This window comes from Phoca vitulina, unplaced genomic scaffold (genome assembly GCF_004348235.1).
Source record: "Phoca vitulina isolate PV1807 unplaced genomic scaffold, GSC_HSeal_1.0 scaffold7, whole genome shotgun sequence".
NCBI classification, from domain to species: domain Eukaryota; kingdom Metazoa; phylum Chordata; class Mammalia; order Carnivora; family Phocidae; genus Phoca; species Phoca vitulina.
Window position 1 is genome coordinate 61,612,215 of NW_022589710.1, and position 6,179 is coordinate 61,618,393.

The following is a 6,179-nucleotide window of genomic DNA, read 5'->3' on the forward strand; positions in this document are numbered from 1 at the left end:
TCCTCAATACCCATCACCAGGCTAACCCATCCTCCCACCCCCCTCCCCTCTACAACCCTCAGTTTGTTTTTCAGAGTCCATCATCTCTCATGGTTCTTCTCAGGCAGGGCTTGATCTTAACCACCTACCCCAGCACCAGTATGGAGCCTGGCACAGCACAAGCCCTCAGCAAACGTGCTGGATGAATGCCTCCTTCTAGACTCAGGGTAACGATGAATGAATGCATGTCTTAGGCAAAGGAGTAAATCTCTAAGTGAAACTTTTAAGGAACAGGTAGGAGACAAAAGTGAGGGGTTCAGAGGGGGCAGAGGAATCTTGGCTACGACTTGGCCCTCGGGGTCATCCATGACTTCTGCTCAGGGCCCACCACCTCCCAGGGGGAGCCCTAGTAAACCAGGCAAGAACTTAGGAGTTCTCCAGGGGAACTCTTCGGGGAAGAGCTCCCTCTCCCCACTCTCCACAGCATCACAAGTCACAGGGATGCTGCGGCCAGTCACCCTGGGATGTTACCAAGGAATGAGGGGGAAGGGGACCTTGGGGCAGCCAGCACCCCACCCAGGCCAGGGATGGCGCCCATCTCTAGGGAGCCAGCAGAGCCTTGCTCTTGTTTGAGCTTCCCGGGCCTTATGGCTCTTAACACATGGAATTGGGATGGATGGGATGGAAGGGAATAGAAAAATGGGATGGGCCCCGTGTGTGTGTGTGTGTGTGTGTGTGTGTGTGTATTTAAATTTAATATTTACATTTCTGTCCATTAATGTATTCACAAATGGCTGGAGAGATTATCTAGAGGATGGGTTTGGGAAGATCTGACTAAAAATAAGATCTCACACTCTCTAGAAAATTGGCTGATGGAGGTCAGGGGCTCTCAAATCCTCTTTTTTCACCTTCACATAGAATAGCACATCATTTAAAAAGGTTTCACAGGGGCGCCTGGGTGGCTCAATCGTTAAGCGTTTGCCTTTGGCTCCGGTCATGATCCCAGGGTCCTGGGATCGAGCCCCGCATCGGGCTCCCTGCTCCGCGGGAAGCCTGCTTCTCCCTCTCCCACTCCCCCTGCTTGTGTTCCTGCTCTCTCTGTGTCTCTCTCTCTCTGTCAAATAAATACATAAAATCTTAAAAAGAAAAAAGGTTTCACAAAGTTGATCTAAGACCTTTCTACGATTTGAATCTTAATCAAGTCCTGCGCGGGATACGGTGGGGGAAGGGAGTGCCCATATTCCTGTCATGGTTGGGTTTCGCCTTTTTCCTGTGATCTCATATAAGCAATTATTCTGGGCAAAATGCTGCCACCTAGAAGATGAACAAATTTTAATTCTCCTTCAGCAAGTGGTGAGAAGGCGAGAATCATGAGTCGGAAAGCCAATCTGAGAGGAACATGTGCTCAAAGTCCTTCTGGGTGGGACAGGGTTTTTCTAAGACAACTGAAATGGATACTTCAACTCAGAGAGGCGCAGTGACTCGCTCCAGGTCACAGAGGTGACAGAACCCAAGTCTGGCTGACCTCAGAGCTAGGGCACTTTTCCTGATTAATGTTTCTAGAACTTTCCCCCCAGAATGCCTCTGACAGCAGAGGAGAGTGAACCCAGACTTTTCGGGAGCCTGGTGCTCAGGCCTGAGGGGAACTGAATATCTTTGCACATTTGTGTTTCATCAGAAAATTTTATACAAGCTAATTCGCATTATGTTTCATAATATGTTATTCTTATACCAAAAAATAAATAAATAAATCATGTTTTCTCCCTGCAAAATATCTTTGAGGACAACAGATGATCCAGGAAAGCTGCTCTGTGTTTCTGCTGCGCTTCAAGTGCTGCCTGGCGGAGCTTGGGGGGGGGGGGGCGGTGAGGAGCCAGCCCTTAACCCACACAACCTCCCTTATCTGTAAACACACGCTCTCCAGGGGCCTAGACAGTTTCCAGGGACCACAGAGCCCTGAACGTTTCCATTTTTCATGTCCTGGGAGATGCGATTCACGGGATTCGCTCAGGCGCTGAGCTCTGCTCGGTCTAACTGAGGCTGTGCTGTCCTAAGCGGGCTCTCCCACCCCTCCCCTGGGCGGGCAGACCTTGGCGTCACCCCAGACCCTCTCTCCTGCCCCTCTACACCCGGTCCCCCGCTGCCAGGTCCTGTCTACATGGCCTTGTCCTGGCACTGCACACTCCCCTGCTCCGCGTGCTCCATCCCTGTCCCTGCACGCCCGTCCCTGGCCCGGATGACCACAGGAGCACCTACTATGTGCCCCCTACTCAGTGTCCTGTGCCCTCTGGGACCTTACCCGAGGCAGGCACACAGCAGTAGTCATGCCCTGTGAGCACTAAGTGCTGAGAAAGAGACTAATGCTAGGGGCAGGGAAGAGAAGGACAAATGCCACCTCCTCCAACCCATCTTTAGACTTCAGCTCAAAACTCACTTCCTCCGAGAAGCCTTCCCTCTTCCTCCAGACAAGGCCAGGGCCCGCGGTTACCTGCTCCCATCACACCCTGTCCTCTTTCTTTCCAGCACTTGCCAGAATTTACAGTTAGACATTCTCTTGTGTGACTAAAGCAGTACTGACAAGGGTGGGGTGGAACCCCCACTGTGCCTCCAGGGGGAGCCTGAGGAAGTGACGGGGGGGTCACCCACACAGTTACCCAGAGATACAAGTATCATTAACTGCATTTCACAGAGGAGCAGACTGTGGCTGAGAGCAAGACCGGCTGTCTTAGTCATCTGAGGCTGCGTAACAAATCACTCCAAAACTTCGCTGGAAATCATGGACCTTTATTACCTCCTTATTATTCCTGGGGTCGGGCATCTGGACAGGGCTGGGCAGGCATCTGGCTCTGGGTCTATCCACGAGGCTTCAGTGCAGCTGTCGGCCAGGCCTGTGGTTTCGTCTGAAGGCTCCCCCCAGAGAAGAGTCAGCTTCCAAGCTCAGGCTCCCCCCAGAGGAGAGTTAGCTTCCAAGCTCACGTACTTGGCTGTTGGCCTGGGGCTGTGGGTCCTGTTTAACCTGAGAAGTGAGCAGAGACGTGGGGTAACCTAGCCTTATAAAATTATTTCTCTTCCAGATTGCCTTGTCTCACACTTGGAAAGCCTGAGCAGCCTGTCGTGGGCCAGGCATCCTGGAGCCCTCTCCGAGAGTTCGAGAAAGACCACAGTCCTTTCTTTTTTCCCCGCAGTAAAGTTAACTCACACTGTGTATCCCCTCGCCCTGAGCTGGTGGAAAATTAAATCTCAAACGTTTCGGGGGGCTCCCTCCCCATCCTCCGCCAACCCTTTTGGGGTTGTGTGGTCCTGGGCAACGGGTTTAGAGGAGATGTCCCCATGAGAATGGAGGCTGAGTGAGGGCAGCGGGTTTCGTCGGTTTTGTGCGCAGATGTGCGTAGTCTGAGCCGCTCACGCATCTGCCTGTCAGACGAGCAGTCAGTCTTTGCTGAGTGTTGAATGGATGGCCTTTGGTCCTGTTGCTGCACCCCCTGACCTAATAGACACAGTGCCTTGAAGGGAGGGACAGAAGCGATCTTCGCCAGCCAGGTCCAGATCCCATGTTCCCCTGGGCGGTACCAGCAGGGGATGCGAGAGTGAGGCACACCCCTGTTCTGGGACACCTGCTTCTGCCCTTTCCCCCATTCCAGCATGTTCTCCCTGTTCAGCCAGACCTGCCTCCCCATTCTCAAATTTCCCAACTTCCATTGTTTTTCCTGGAAATATCTTTTCTGAAAAATAAAAGGCTCTTCCTCCACCCTGCCCCCCGGGGGTTGCGGGGTGGGGGGGGTGGGAACCAGGGCAGCCCACTGCCTCCAGGGCTGGCCCGCAGCTCCCAGGGGGCCAGCGTGGGAGAGGGGAGGGGGGGCACCTCCAGCCCTGAATCTTCCTGATCTTCCCCAGCAGGGCAACAACACACAGGTTTGTATCTCAACCAGCTTTCCAGCTCAAAGTTGCAGGCTCTGCATGAGGGGGGCGGGTGGTGCAGCCGGGAGGATGGCATCCACAGCTGCAGAGAGGTGAAGCAGTTTATGGCCCAGGGTCCTGGTCCTCCTGCAGAGTGTTCTCACCTTGCCCCCTTCAGGCTTAGTCACACAAGGATAAACAAGACTCAGGCAAAGCCCACATATATTGGGCACTTACTAGATACCAAGCACAGGGTCAAGTGCTTTTCAGGGCCATCTCATTTGATCTTCGCAACTGACCTTTGAGATAGGTACAAACAGCCCCACTTTAAAGACAGGGAAACTGAGGCGCAGGGAGGTGTGGTTCGCCCAAGAGCTATTACACGGGAATCACAACACGAATATTCTTGATGCCACTGTCCACACCTGTAATTATCATGTCCTATTGCCCCCGCCACGTCACAGCCACGAGGGATCCACACCATCGAAGGACAGGGACAGTGTGGAGGAAATTCAGAGGAATTCATGCCCAGCCCAGCAGTCTGGAAGAGCTTCACACGGAGCCTGGGAAACAGGCATCCGGGAGGAGCAATGGCTGAGAGGTGGGGAAACCCTGGGGAAGGTTCTGGGGCACTTGAAGCCATCCTCTCAAGTTCATGTGTTGAGGAAGCGGGGAAGTAAGGGAGCAAGGGGATGAGAAAGGTGTGCTGGGGCCACACTGTATGTAACGACGTGGGGCCAGCCTGGGAGCACTCTCGGGGCCTGGCCAGCCTGCGAAAGGTCAAACTGTGAGTCATGTGGGCCACAGAGCCTAACCCCAAACGTCAGGGGCGTCCAGCACCCATGTGCCCAGCTCCTTTGCTGGAGGCTGAGACCCTATTCTCCAAACCTGTGGCCTGGTAGCAGCCATCTCCTGAGCCCTCCACCAGGACAGCCCAGCCGGCCACCAGGTCAAAGCAGTGCAGGAAGAGGAGAGCCCATTCTGGACAGATTATGTTTATTTACACCCAGCCATGGGGCAGGCCCTAACAGGACTGTTCACATTTTCAACTCAGACCCAGCCTGAAAACCAGCTGGACTCTTTTTCTCTTCCAAGCAGCCCCGAGAGAGCTCAGGAAGAGGCCCAATTCATTAGGACCAAAGAATTGACAGTTTTCCCTGCTCATTCCAACTGCAGTTAAGGAAAGTGTCCATTACACATATACTGAGATTCTGGGTAAGATTTTTTTGTTTCAAAGGCTCACTTACTAAACATATTTTTTAAGTATCTTTTTTTTTTTTTTTAATTGCTCAGATTGTCCAACTCTCTCCATAAGTGAGAAATCAGAGGCGCAGAGAGGGCCTGGAATTCACCTGAGGCCACACAGCAGTGAGTGGCCGAGTCTAGAGCCCCTCTGGGGCCCAGCATTCCTTGTGAACTCCAGCCCAGTCCTCCTTTCAAACGCGGATGCCAGCTTGGTTTGGAGCTGCATGGCCTGGGGAGAGGGGAGGAAAGTGGGCCAAGGGCTCAGGGCTTACTATGGCTCAGCACAAGGGCTCCTAGAAGCCTCAGCTCACTCAGAGTCCTCCTCCTTGAGGCCCTAAATGCCTCAGATGTGAGCTTGATCAAGGCTAAGCCTGAGACAGGGACCTAGACCCTGCCCCACAGGCCCTTCCCTCCCTTCCTCAGCAAAGACTCCTCACCTGCACCCCACGGCCGCACACTTGGCTCAAGCATTCCTCCACTGAGTGAAGCCTAGCGCAGCTTGGAGAGAGCACTGGACGAGGAGTCAAAAGTCTGGGAATCGAGCCTGGCTGGACCACTTTGTAGCTGAGCAGCACTGGGCTGCATCTCTTACCCCTCTCACTCCCTTGGTTATCAAAAACAAAGAGCAGAACTCTCCAAAAGCAAACAGGGGTGTGGTAGTATGTCCCCACGATCACATGCACGGTTCCTCAGCAGAATGAATGCAAAACCAGCTCCAGAGTCAGGCTGCCTGCGATTGAATCCCAGCGCGTGCTGGGCGAATTTGGGCAAGTACCTTAATGTCCCCGTGCCTCAGTTTCCCCATCTGTAAAACAGGGATAATAGGGATGATAATAATAGGACCTATCCCCATAAATTAGTTGTGAGAGCATTAAGTAGGATAATATAGGTTGAGAGTTGAGGACAGTGCTCAGTACACAGTGAATGCTCAATAAAAATTAGTCTTTGTTGTTCTTGCTCCTTGAGCCACGATTAAACCCCAAATTCCCCACCTAGTAAATGATACGCACTTGGAAGACACAGATGTTTGTCTGTCCAAGAGTCCAGCCTGGTGCCCG